At 47.5% G+C, this 14,266-nt stretch overlaps 1 protein-coding gene across 10 annotated transcripts in view; it reads left to right on the forward strand.

Moving 5' to 3' along the window:
• The window catches only part of IL34 (interleukin 34), a 66,436-nt gene that overhangs the window by 25,545 nt on the left and 26,625 nt on the right, over nt 1-14,266 (forward strand). The window contains exon 1 of one of the 10 annotated variants that reach the window (XM_036345602.1): nt 1,694-1,843. The exons of 6 other annotated variants lie outside the window; for them this stretch is intronic. The gene's annotated coding sequence lies outside the window, so the exon portion shown is untranslated. Of the gene's footprint in view, nt 1-1,693; nt 1,844-2,479; nt 2,504-3,453; nt 3,651-9,106; nt 9,131-14,266 lie in introns of those variants that run through there. 3 more of the 10 variants (XM_036345603.1, XM_036345600.1, XM_036345598.1) reach the window with 3 other exon arrangements.

The raw sequence follows: 14,266 nt of genomic DNA on the forward strand, positions 1-14,266 counted from the left end.
ACAGAAGTCTTCACCACACTGCCTTGTCCGTCAATGAGAGCCGGCTTTAAGGCCCAGTCCTCCGGGTAGAGGGAGGGAAGGAGGGCGGGGCAAAGGGTGAGGGAGGGCCCGGGCCAGGCACCGCCCCCAGGGCCTGCCCAGGTGTAGCCCCAGGTGCGCCGCCTCCGGCTGGAGACAGGGGGGAGGGGAGGGGGGTGGGGGGGGGCGGCTCGTCTCCGGCGCATTGCGCAGCCCTTGCACCTCCTGGAGCCTCAGTCTCCGCATCAAGTAAAGGGAGCTGGCGGTGGCCCGGCTGCAGCCTGTGTGGGTGCCCCCAGGGGTCCCCTTCTGAGAAACCAAGGTCATAAGCCTTGCTCTCGGGACTCCTGTATTCAGCGAGCCCGTGGTGACAAGGCACTTACAGAGATGAGGCGAACGCGTCCAATGGCCAGTTTGGACCTTGGTGACCCCTCATTAGCCGTTTGACCTTCTGCCCGTCGCGCAGTCCCTCAGCTCCATCTCTCTTGCAAAGCAGAGATAATGAGACGCGAGAGGCGAGGGGAGCATAAGTTGGTGTCAGTGATAAGCGAGCAAGTGGGGAAGGGAAGAGCCAGAGCTAGAGCTGGCGCCGGGATGCCTCTGGTCACGTGGACAGTTCGCACTCGGCCAGAAGGTGGCCATCTCCCCAGGATGGATGCCACCTGCGGCTCCACGGGGCGTGTAGGGGCTGGGAGAGGAGGAAGGGCTCACAGAGCCGAGGAAACGCTCCTGGCTTCTCTCCTTGCCCACCCTGGCCTGAGCTCAGTTTTCCTCCAGCCTCCCGGCCTAGGAGCTCTCAGCCGACCTATTTCTCCTTTTCTGTTGGCACCTAAGCATCCTGCCCAAATGTCCAGCGGGTGTGTGTGTGTATGTGTTGTGTGGTTGGGCGTGAGGGAGAATGGGGTGGGGGGAAGCAGGTGGGATTTAGTCCAAGCGCAGATTCCAAGATTCCTCTGGAAGCAAAGAATGGACTTGCATTCCCTCACCGTCTGTCTTTTGTCATTTGGGGAGCTTCTTGTTTAGAAACACATTTGGGGGGGCTCTCAGAACTAGAGGAGGGTGGTGTCTACCAGGTCCCTCTTCCCCACTTTTGTTCCCGTTTCCCAGCTGCTGTGGGTTAACCGGGGCTGCCACAAACAACTAACCCTGTGTCTTTTTAAAAAATATATATTTTTATTGGTTTCAGAGAGGGAGAGGGAGAGAGAGAGAAACATCAATGATGAGAGAGAATCATTGACTGGCTGCCTCCTGCACGCCCCACACTGGGGATTGAGCCCGAAACCCGGGCATGTGCCCTTGACTGGAATCGAACCTGGGACCCTTCAGTCCTCAGGCTGACGCTCTATCCACTGAGCCACCCTGTGTCCTTCTCCAAGCCACCTTGCCAGAGATAGTTGAGAGGTTACACCACTCCACCCCCACCCAGGGGGCCATTGAGTGAGTCAGGGAACCACCTCCTGGCCTCATTGAAAAATGCTCTGAGTCTCCCAGGCTGCCCTTCCCACCTCCTCCTCCGGCTCCCTCACAGCTTCCTCCTGAGAGCACCTCCTCCATAACTCAGTCACCCCCCTCCCGGGCGCTGCTTCTGGGGAAACCACTCCCAGGCAGGCCATGTGCTCTGTGGATTAGAAATTGGGGTTCTGGGATGGGAGAGTTGTTCCTTCTGGCTCTGAACTCTCTCCAACTGAGTGATTCACTGAGTCACACAATAAATTAGTGGCAGGGCCAGGCCCACAAGCCACTCAGCCTGAAGACCAGGGATGAGGGTGGGGCCTGCTGGTGAATGTCTCGCTGTGCTGTGCTCCCAGAGCAGGCTTCCTCTCAGGTAAGCCCCCCCTCCCGCCTTAATTATTCCAGAGACCTGTGTCTGGAACTCCACCCCCTTCCCTCTGTCTTGGAATAATTCACACTGACGTGTGAAAGATTGGCAGCTCAGAGACAATGCATCTTGAAAAGATCCAAATGCATCTGGTTGATCCAAATACATTTTTTTATTTTTTTGGTTAATCCTCACCCGAGGATATTTTCCCATTGATTTTTAGGGAGAGCGGGAAAGACAGAGAAACACCCATGTGAGAGAAACACATGGATTGGTTGCCTCCTGCAAGAGCCTTGGCCAGGCCCCCGACCGGGGAGGAGCCTGCAACCGAGGTATGTGCCCTTGATCGGAATCGAACCCGGGACCCTTGGGTCCGCAGGCCGACGCTCTATCCACTGAGCCAAACTGGTCAGGGCCAAATACATTTTTTAATTCGCTGGACTTGCTGTCAGGATGATAAAGTGAGCTGGCAAAATGCAGGCGGTGCAGTTCAGTTTTTGAGGTCATGAAGGAGCCCCAATCAGCAGATTCCTCCGCTTTCCCAAGGATCAGCCTCCCTATCTCCTTTCCTGCCTCTCCTCACCCTCCCCACCCATAACCAGACCACATGTGTTGAGAGAAGTGCCCTGGTGTTTCCCAGGGTTCCCACAGCAGGACCTGTCACAGGTGAGTCACTGGAGGGGAAGCTGACTCAGCTAAAGAAATACTTTTGCCAAAATGCTTTTTTTTTTTTTTTTAAATAAAGAACAGACTGGTGGTTTGAGTTAAACTCCCTAACACGTGGCTTATTTCTCAGAAGAGTGGGGAATTGTGAATGATTTAGTAAATGTCCATGCCATTTGCCAAAGGCTCTTGCAGGAGGCAACCAATCCATGTGTTTCTCTCACTTGGATGTTTCTCTCTGTCTTTCCTGCTCTCACGTATTGGCTCGGGGGGTGGGTGGGGGGAGGTCTGTGGTATTGGTCGGGGGACAGTGCCGGGAGGCACCTCTGAGGAGTGGCAGCCACTGGAGGCCCCGTCCGATCTGTGCCCTGACCTTCTGAGTGACCTTAGGCAGATCATTTATTTTTCCCCAGGCAGTTTCCTCATCTGTAAAATGAATGGAATATTCCAGAACCTTGTTACTCCAAGTGTGGTCTGCAGATCAGTAGCATCTGCAACACCTGGGAGTTTGTTAAAAATGGAGTCTCCCAGGTCCTTCCCACCCAGACTCACTGGGTCACAATCTGTATTTTAACAGGATTCCCAGGCCATTTGTAACATTTATTTATTTATTATTAGTCCTCACCTGAGGATATTTTTCTTTGATTTTCTTTTTATTTTTTATTTTTAGAGAGAGTGGAAGGGAGGGGGAGAAACAGCGAGAAAAACATGGATGTGAGAGAGACACATTGATTGGTTGCCCGGCCCAGGCCATTGGTTTGCACATCACGGTGTGAGGAACCCTGCTGGGGACCAGGCTACTCAAACGTGGTCCTCAAACCCGCGGATCAGCATCACCTGGGAGAAGGAGCTCGTTGGAAACTCAGGCTAATGGGCCCCACACCCACTGAACCGGGCGCAGGGCGGGGCCTGGAGCCGCCTCTCCAGGTCAGTGTTGGGCAACACTGACCTTTGAGAAGCCCTGAAGCAGCCAGCCGCGCGCGTTCGCGCCGAGGCTGGGCTCTGGAACCGCTGTCGCTGTTGTGTGAAGAGCTTGTTTTGTGCTGCTTCTCGGCTGCTGAAACGCTCTCAGGCCCGCACTTCGCGGCAACTCTGTGATGTCTTCATCTTTGCTCCGCCAAAGAGAAAGCTGATGTGTAAGGGAGATTAGGTGAGTTGCCCCAGATAGCGAGGCATATCTCACTATGTCTTGCGTAGCGATATCAACCTAAGATGTTTTTGGCAAAGCCGATGAGCTGTTTATAGGGTAATAGAACTCCTTGTAAATACTGAATGTTACCTGTTTATACAGGACGGGCTCTCAGAACAAGAGCCAAGAGCAGGGGGGTGGAGGGGAGGGAGGATCTGGTTGGGTCTACATCAAGGCTTCGAGCTCGTGAACTTCAGCTCTTATCATTCCCTGTTTAACGTTTGCATTAGATAAAACGTGCATATGGTTTAAACATCCGGTAGAAAAGGACCAGAAGGAAAGTCCCCCCCCCCTAGTTTATAACCACCCATTACCCTCCAGCCCCAGGCAACTGTTTTGAGTTTACTGGGCCTAATCCAATCAGAGCTGATCCTGGAAAAGCTGTGAATCTCGGATGTGTGGCTGCCCTCATGACCTCCCAAGGCTCTGGACTTGCAGTATGTGCATTTTTTCCAACTCATTTTATCACCCCGGCAGAAACTCCATCACATGACAGGTTTATTTGGGTTAACCAGCATTTTTTTTAAAAAAATGTTTTTATTGATTTTTTACAGAGAAGAAGGTAGAGGGATAGAGAGTTAGAAACATCGATGAGAGAGAAACATCGATCAGCTGCCTCCTGCAAACCCCCTATTGGGGATGTGCCCGCAACCCAGGTACATGCCCTTGACCGGAATCGAACCTGGGACCCTTCAGTCCGCAGCCCGACGCTCTATCCGCTGAGCCAAACCGGTTAGGGCACCAGCATTTTTAAGGGTGCTCCATCTCTGGGGGGTTCTAAGCTGCCGGTCGTTCACACTTGAGTGTGAATTATTCTGATACAGGCTCTCTTTATGCATATACAAGCAAATACAAATATATGTGTATACTAGTAAAATGCTTTGGCTTTTTGGCTGAACACATTTTACAGAATCGAGTACACCCTGTTCCCTGCCTGCCTCGTTTCGCTGACTATATCATGCTGTTTTATTGTGTGGCGAACACTCAGGTTGTTTCCAATCTGCTACTGTTTGCACCTGTGGCATTTTGCAGGCTCATGTGATATACGTAGGACAAATTCCCAGAAATGGGGTTGCTAGGTATCTGCATGTGTAATTTTGAGAGATATTGCCAATTTGCCTTTCCTAAGATTAGTATCAATGTGCACCTCTGTTTTGGATGAGAAGTTACTGTTTTCCGACATCTTTGCCAATGCATAATTTAGTCTCATTACTGGCTTTCCCCCAATCTGATAGGTGAAAAACAGTGACTCAGCTGAGTCTTAATTTAAACTTGTTATGAAAAGTTTAAAACTTATCTTTAAAAGGACCCTCTCTCTCTCTCTCCCTCTCCCCCCCCTCCCTCTCCCCCTTCCTCACTCATATTCTTTGCTTATTTTCAAAATGGAATTGTTGTCTTTTCCCTTTTTATTTCTGGAGGCTGTTTATCTATTAGGGAGATCACCCTTTTGCCTTTGATACAAGTTGCATCCAGTTTAGTGTTTATCTCTTATTTGGTTGATGGCTTGTTTATTTTGTATGCCCAAGTGTTTATTTTTATGCAGTCAAATAATCAGTCATCTCTTTTATGGCTTTTGAACGTTGAATCATAGGTACAAAGGTCATCCCCACTTCAAGATAATAGGACGCGTCCTTTTTTCTTCTGTTATTTTACATTCAAATGTTGATCCATTTGAAATTCATCCTAATGCTGTGAGGTATAGATGCAGTTCCGGCCCTATTCTTACAACAGTTGTTTTTTAAATATTTTTTTTCCATTCTGATGTGTGATGTATAGTGGCAATTAATTACGATTTTAGTTTTCAGTTATCTAATGACTAATCTGTTTCACTGCTTTAAAAATGTATTTATTGGACATTTAAGTATCCTCTTTTGTGAAATGTATTGGGCTTGTTTTACAGTTACATATTAACTTCAGAGAATGGACATATTTATAATGTTGAATCTTCTTATCTAGGAACATGGTATGTCTTTTCATTTGTTTAAATCCTCTGTGTCCTTCAGTATTGTTCATGGTTTTTTATAATATAGCTTGCATAGTTTTTGATAAGTTTATTCACAAGTGCTTAACTTTTTTGTGGCGTCTTTTCTAATTGGCTGTTGTTTGTAGACATCTCTCAGTTGATTCTCTAGATGTGCAAGTCTTAGAACCGTATTATCTATAAGTGGAAATAATTTACCTCCTCCCGTCCAAGTCTTTATTTTTATTGAGATATAATTGACATATCACATTATATTGGTTTTAGGTATACAATAAAATGATTTTTATATGTATATATTGTGAAATGATCACCATAATAAGTTGAGTTAATATCCATCTCCACACATCATGACAATGTTTTTCTTGTGATGAGAACTTTTAAGATTTGCTCTTAGTAACTTTCAAATATATAATACAGAATTGTTAGCCTGCTGTACATTATATTTTCCCCACCCAATTCTTACATCTCTTTTTTCTTTAGCTTATCTTATTGCATTGGCTAGTAACTCCTATACAATGAAAGTGTGCACATGTGTATTATTCCTGACTTTTGTGGGAATGTTTCTGATGCTTTTCAGTTAAGCAAACTACTGGCTTTTATCTGAGATTTATATTTTATCATGTTAAAGAATTATTCATTGATTCTTTATTGACTTTTTTTCAGGAAATGGTGTTGACTTTTGTCAAATGCCCATTCAACATTTATGGATCTTCTAGGATCTATTATGTTATATTAAGTTTCCTAATATTGAACCATCTTGCACTCCTGGAATAAATCCCATTGATCTTTTAAAAAATATATTTTTATTGATTTTTGAGAGGAAGGGAGAGGGAGAGTTAGAAACATCAATGATGAGAGAGAATCATCAATCGGCTGCCTCCTGCATGCCCCTACACTGGGGATGGAGCCCACAACCTGGGCATGTGTCCTGATCAGGAATCAAACCCTGGCCTGTAGGAGGCATTTTTGCAAAGGGAGCAGCTTTGCACGGTGGAGCGTGAAGGGAGAGCCACTGGTAGGGCCCCACTGGGCAGTGCCAGGTCTCCCACTCTGTGAATTCTGAACAGCAGCAGGCTGGCTCTTCTTCAGGTGTTCAAATGTGGTAAAGCGAGAGTCACCTTGGAGCCTTCATCACCAGCTTGCTGTTTCCAGTTTTTAAAAAATTGGAGTACGCCCTGGCCAGTGTGGTTCGGTTGGTTGCAGTTTGATTCCCAGTTAGAGCACATACGGGGTTATGGGTTCGATAAAGCTGGCCGGGGCCCATCAATGTTTCTCTCTCTCTGTGTGTCTTTCTCTCTTCCTTCCTCTCTAAAAAACAAAAGTAAACTAAATAAAAACAAAAAACAAAACCACACACACACACACACACACACCAAACAAAACACAAAAACAACCCAAATTGGAGGATGATTTAGTTAAAATAAAACAGTTTTTAAATGTGCTATTTTTTAAAAAAAATATATTTTATTGATTTTTTAAAGAGAGGAAGGGAGAGAGATAGAGAGTTAGAAACATCGATGAGAGAGAAACATCGATCAGCCGCCTCCTGCACATCCCCCACTGGGGATGTGCCCGCAACCCAGGTACATGCCCTTGACCGGAATCGAACCTGGGACCCTTTAGTCCGCAGGCCGATGCTCTATCCACTGAGCCAAACCGGTTTCGGCAACAGTTTTTAAATGTGCTATTTGATGGTATATTGGTTTCCTAAGGCTGTCGTAACAAAATGCTATAAACTTGGTGGCTTAAAAGAACAGATTTTATTCTCTCATGTCTGGAGGTGTCAGCAGGGCCGCGATCTGTTGGAAGGCTATAGGGCAGTGGCTCTCAACCTATGGGTCGCGACCCCTTTGGGGGTCGAACACCCTTTCACAGGGGTCGCCTAAGACCATTGGAAAACACATATATAATTACATATTGTTTTTGTGATTAATCACTATGCTTTAATTATGTTCAATTTGTAACAATGAAAATACATTCTACATATCAGATATTTACATTACGATTCATAACAGTAGCAAAATGACAGTTATGAAGTAGCAACGAAAATAATGTTGTGGTTGGGGGTCACCACAACATGAGGAACTGTATTAAAGGGTCGCGGCATTAGGAAGGTTGAGAACCACTGGTCTAGGGGGTGATCCTCAATCGTCTCTCCTGTCTTCTGGTGGCTGCACGCAATCCCTGGCATCCCATGCTTGAGGACCTGCCAGGCACTTTGTTTCGATTGTCACATGGTGTTTCTCCTCGTGTCTGTCCATTTTCTCTTCTCATAAGAACACCAATCACTGGATTGGGGCCTACCCTCATCTGGTCTGACCTCACTCCAAATAAGGTCACATTCTGCGATCCTGGGTGGACTTGACTTTGGGGGGACACTACCCATCTCAGTTTAGATGTTTTTGATGATTATATACCAGTATATCCATGGGAAAACCATCCCAATCAAGACCTAGGACATTTCCATCACCCTAGAAAGTTCCCTCATGACCCTTTCCAGTCAGCTCCTACCACCACTGCCCATGTCAGACAACCACTGCTCGGATTCCTATCGCCATAGATTAGGTTTTTTGCCTGTTTTTGCATTCACATATATGGGATTGCGTAGGTGTGCTCTTGTGTCTGGCCTCTTGCGCATAATGTTTTGAGATTCAGCGACGTTGCATGGGTCAGTCGTTGGTTCCTCTTCTTTGCTGAGTAGAATTCCATTGTGTGATTGCACCACAGTCTGTACACCCATTCTTCTACTGATGAACATTTGGGTTGTTTTCAGGTTTTGGAACTGCTTATTCTTTTTAAAAATATATATATTTTATTGATTTTTTACAGAGAGGAAGGGAGAGGGATAGAGAGTTAGAAACATCGATGAGAGAGAAACATGGATCAGCTGCTTCCTGCACACCTCCTACTAGGGATGTGCCTGCAACCAAGGTACATGCCCCTGACTAGAATCGAACCTGGGACCTTTCAGTCCACAGGCTGATGCTCTATCCACTGAGCCAAACTGGGCAGGGCTGCTTATTCTTTTTAATGTGAATAGAACAGCCATGCACATTCTCGTTCATTCTTTCTGTGGACGTATCTATGTACTTACATTTTCTTCTTGAGGTGTAGTCGACATTTATCATCATTAGTTTCAAATTTACAGCCTAATGACTCGATATTTGTGTGTGCTGCGAAATGACCACCACAGTTAGTCTAGTTAACATCCGTCACCACACATAGTCACAGCACTTTCTTTTTCTTGGGATGCAGTTCAGACTGTCGGCCCCCTGCACCCGGATGTGGACATATATTTTGATTTTTCCAGGTTAAGTCCTGGGAGCGGAATTACTGCGTCACCGGGCAGGTGTGCGCTTGACTCTGTGAGAATTGCCACATAGTCCTCATCGATGATTGTGCGGATTTCCTCTCCCAGGGGTGACGTGCGGGACTTCCGATCGCTCCACGTCCTTGTGAGGTTGGTTGTTTCCGTCCGTGGTGACAGTTACTAGCTTTGCCGCATAGAAAGGATGGCCCTCTGCAGAGGTTTCTGTCCAAGGAGCTGAAGACCCCAGGTTCTTGCTGACTTCTCCCTCCCTCCTTTTCCGCTTCTTTTGTGTCTTTTTTTATCCTGTCGCCCCACGGAAGCCTTCAGGCACAGAGGTCTGCTGGAGTCCCTTGGTCCGCGGTCCCTTTTTTCTGAGAATGGCACTAGGATGACACACTCTGTTTTTCCACTTTTGAGTCTTTTTGCTTGTCAGGGGTCAGAGGTTGAAGGTCAGAGGTCAGACCCTTCAGAAGGACATCAGCTGCTTGAAGCCGTTGTTTATTTCAGGGCATTCAGGGGGCCCATGTGACTAGTTGCACATTGGGTTTCTTTCTTTCATAATCCAGTATTCTCCTCACAGAGCAAGCAACAGCAATAAAGGAAATCATTCAAAATTAAAAGCGGGTGTGGGTGTGGGTGTGGGTGTGAGCGCCCCCTCCTGTCCCAGGGTGATTCCCGCCTCGCGGCTTGAGCTGCCCAGAGAGGCTCCGGCCACCAGGGACCCTGAACTGGAATGAGCAGGTTGGGAAAGAATTATCCTACTTGTTTTTATTAGTCTTTATTGTGAGTGTATAGTTCATACTTACTTTAGTGTTTAATACTTAGAGGTGTTTTTGGTCTTTATGTAGAAGTGTAGTGATTTTCTGTGACCAGAAATATGCCGCGGGAACTTAGCTGTTGTTTATTTCGATTAGCTCGCGGCAACACTGGTTTCGATAGACATCGTTTCGCTTAAAGTCGCAGTTTCCAAGACCCTATCGGCGATGTTAAATGAGAACCTACCGCGCTGAGCTACTGCACACCCCATGCCAGCCCCGGCTCTAAGCTTTCGCTATAGAAACTCGGTAAATCCCGACATAGTCCTCTGAGGTCGGAATTTCATAGGAAGCCGTTTTCCTGACAAGGAACCTGAAGCAAGAAGAGAATCCTCACCCTGCCCAAGGTCAGGAAGAGGCAGGATTTGAACCCACCTCTCCACCTTCAGTCTGTATCTTGTCTGCATGTGTGTACCACAGGGCCATTCACATTTTAGAAATCTAACCACATTTCTTTAAAAAAGACACTTTATGTTGCTCTATCAGTAGGAAACCCACACCATTTGTCATAAATAAATGACAGCCATAAAAGGAATACTCTGATAACAGCATATGCTGTTCCAACTTGTTCCTGTTGCTACTGCTCAGCCTCATTTGTTAAAATATATGTTTATTGATTTCAGATAGGAAGGGAGAGGGAGAGAGAGATAGAAACATCCATGATGAGAGAGAATCATGGATCGGCTGCCTCTTGCACACCCCCTACTGGGGACCAAGCCCACAACCGGGCATGTGCCCTTGACTGGAATCGAACCCGGGACCCTTCGGTCCGCAGGCTGACGCTCTATCCACCGAGCCAAACCGGTTAGGGCCCAGCCTCATTTTTTAAAAATTGTTTTATGCTTTTGGTGTCATATCTAAGAATATGCTCCCAACTCAAAGCCACAAAGAATTTCCCTGAGGTTTTCTTCTAGAATTTTTATAGTTTTAGGTTTTACAGTTAAGTTGTGGTCCATGTCCAGTTATGTATGGTGTGAGGTAAGGGTTACACTTAATTTTTTGAGTGTGTATAAGGACATTCAATAGTTCCCATGGCATTGGTGGACAAGACTCCTTTCTCCTCTCTTCTCTGAGCCTGGCTTTTCTCCAGGAAAGCTCATTGGGAGGGTTGAGAACCAAGGCATCACCTCCCCTGGGAAACCTTCTCTGTTTCCGACCCCCAGCCCACCCCCTGGCCCCCTGCTCAGTGGCTTCTCATCTTCCCAGTGGCTGCACACACTTTCTCACGATACCGTTTTCTACTCATTTATTTACCTCCTTGCTTCCCCCACCGGCCTGTGTGCCTCTCGCTGGAATAGTGACTTACTAGTTCTCAGCACAGTGACTGCACATAGTAGGTGCTTAATAAACGTTAACTGTCAGGATGGCAGCGGGACTAGCACTGGTGTTACCGGAAAGGGGACCTGGCTCTTGGCAAGTCTGCCCAGCACCAGCCGGTAGCGTGTGGCTTCTTGACTTCATGCAGGAAGAATTTCACAGCATGAGTCCAGGTAACTGTGAGGGAACATTTACTAGAGCTGGGGACAGTAAAGGGCTTAGCACAGCACAAGCCACAGGGGCGCCTGGGCTGCGCTGCCTTAGCTCTCTGGGAAGTCAGAGAAAAGGGGGCCCTGGGGACAGGCTCAGGGGACTAGCCTGCAAGGAGCTGCCCCTGCCCATCGCTCCCCTGATTGCAAGGCTTGTTGGGTCCTTTGGAGTTTAGGAGGTACATGCCTGTGGGGGAAGGAGAAGGGAGAGGGGGTGTCAGGTGCTGCTCCCCAGAGGGAGAGAGCGCCCTGGGTCCTCCGTCTTTACCTCTCCTGCAGGAGGGAGTCTTGGGGGAGGTGTCAGGAGGGGAGGGCCTCAGTAGAGCATGCATCTGTTTTCTAGGAGTGCTCCTTCAGGGTGGGGTCTCCACTGATTGGCAGGGGATCGTTATCATTGCAGCTGGTCCCAGTGTCATCCATCTGGTTTTGCTGCTTTCCTGGGTCTGGAGCTGACATACAGCTGAGTCCTAGAGGTTAACTCTGGGGCGGCGACCTTCTGTGTCTGCTGTAGTTTGCTCGGCTCTCTGCCTCTGTTTCCCTGTTCCCCCTGTCCTGGCTCACTGCCCGGGCCCGTGGATGTCCCTGGGATCAGCCTTCCGGTCGGTAACAGCGTTCTTTCAGCACCAGTGGCTGGTGTCACCCTTGGTTCCACCACATCTCGTATGTAGACAGTTGCCTCTGAGTGTGGGTCAGGCACCCTGGCTAATGGGTGGTGTTACCTAGTACCCGGATCCTGCATCAAATAACATGGAATCCCAGAGGGAGGAAATGATTTTTCAGTTCTTTTCCGACCCTTCTTAATGCTCTAAAACACGGTTTCTCAGCCTCAGCACTATTGACATTTGGGGCCAAAGTGTTCCTTGTTGTGGGGGCGCCGCCCTGGGCTTGGTAGAGTGTTTACAGCATCCTGGCCTCTGCCCCCAGCTGTGACAGACAAAAATGTGTCTAGACATTGCAGATGTCCCCTGGAGAAGAGATCCGCCTCCGGGCTGAGAACTGCTCTGGGACAAAGACAGTCTGTGCTACTGCGATTTAACACTCCTTTAACCTTTGCTAACATGTCTTTTCAAAAAAGAGCAAATCCCTAGCTCAGAGCCATTAGCAGGCAAAGCTTTCTGGCTAGAATTTAATTTCATTATTTAACTTTCCTTGAGGTTTCCTTCTCATCTTGGTAAGTGAAAACTGTGTTTCTCTCTCTCTCTCTCTCTCTCTCTCTCTCTCTCTCTCTCTCTCTCTTTAATTTTTAAAAATATATTTCATTGATTTTTTACAGAGAAGAAGGGAGAGGAATAGAGAGTTAGAAACATCGATGAGAAAGAAACATCGATCAGCTACCTCCTGCACACCCCCTGCTGGGGACGTGCCCGCAACCAAGGTACATGCCCTTGACCGGAATCGGACCTGGGACCTTTCAGTCCGCAGGCCGATGCTCTATCCACTGAGCCAAACTGGTCAGGGCTCTCTCTCTCTTTTTGAAGTGAACACATCCTCAAGATTTTATTGTCACACTAGAGGCCCAGTGCATGAAATTCATGCACTTGTAGGAGGGGGTTCCTCATCCCGGCCTGCACCCTCTCACAGTCCGGGAGCCTTCGAGGGATGTCCGACTGACAACTTAGGCCCGCTTCCTGGGGGGAGCAGGCCTAAGCTGGCAGTCAGACATCCTTAGCGCTGCCGTGGAGGTGGGAGAGGCTCCGTGAGCCTGGCTTTTGGCTGAGTGGTGCTTCCCTTGTGGGAGTGCACTGACCACCAGGGGACAGCTCCTGCGATGAGCATCTGCCCCCTGTTGGTCAGTGCACATCTTAGCGAGCGGTTGAGCGGCTTTAGCATATTACGCTTTGATTGGTTGAACGGACAACGAGGCACTCAGTGTATTAAGCGTTTATTATATAGGATAATAAAACAAAACCTGAAGCTTAGCTCTAACTGGTTTGGCTCAGTGGATAGAGCATCAGCCTGCGGACTGAAGGGTCCCAGGTTCAATTCTGGTCAAGGGCATGTACCTTGGTTGTGGGCACATCTCCAGTGGGGGGTGTGCAGGAGGCAGCTGATTGATGTTTCTCTCTCATTGATGTTTCTAACTCTCTATCCTTCTCCCTTCCTCTCTGTAAAAAATCAATAAAAAATAAATTTTTAAAAAAACAACACAAAAAATCTGAAGCTTAGAACTGGATCACCTGGCCCTTTCTCTTTTTTATTTTATTTTATTCATTTATTTTTTTAAGTCTTTATTGTTGAAAGTATTACATATGTCCCCTTTGTTCTCTAACACCCCCCTCCAAGCCTTCACCACCCTATTGTCTGTGTCCATGGGCCATGCATATATGCATATAAGGTCTTTGGTTGATGACCTCCACCCACCCTCCCCCGCCTTCCCTCCAAGATTCTGTGCTCTATTCCATGCCTCCATGTCTCTGGATCCACTCCGTTCATCGGTTTATTTTGTTACTTAGATTCCACGTATAAGTGAGATCATGTGATACTTGTCTTTCTCTGACCGACTTGTTTCACTTAGCGTAATACTCTCCGGGCTCCTCCAAAGGGTAAGAGATTCTTCTTTTTTACTGCTACTTGGCCCTTTTAGTGCCTCCCAGTTCAGAATGCTCCCATCACTTACTGGCTGCCATTCTCTTAGACCTGCAGTTGGGCTCAAGGCATTCAAGCCTCCGCACAATCTTCTTCTTCTTCTTCTTTTTTAAAAAAAATATATTTTATTGATATTTTACAGAGAGGAAGGGAGAGGAATAGAGAGTTAGAAACATCGATGAGAGAGAAACATCGACAAGCTGCCTCCTGCACACCCCCCACTGGGGATGTGTCCACAACCAAGGTACATGCCCTTGACTGGATTCGAACCTGGGACCCTTCAGTCCGCAGGCTGACGCTCTATCCACTGAGCCAAACCAGTCAGGGGCAATCTTCTTTGTAGTTTTAACCTTTTTGTG

Source organism: Myotis myotis, unplaced genomic scaffold (assembly GCF_014108235.1).
Source record: "Myotis myotis isolate mMyoMyo1 unplaced genomic scaffold, mMyoMyo1.p scaffold_m19_p_19, whole genome shotgun sequence".
Classification (NCBI taxonomy): Eukaryota; Metazoa; Chordata; class Mammalia; order Chiroptera; family Vespertilionidae; genus Myotis; species Myotis myotis.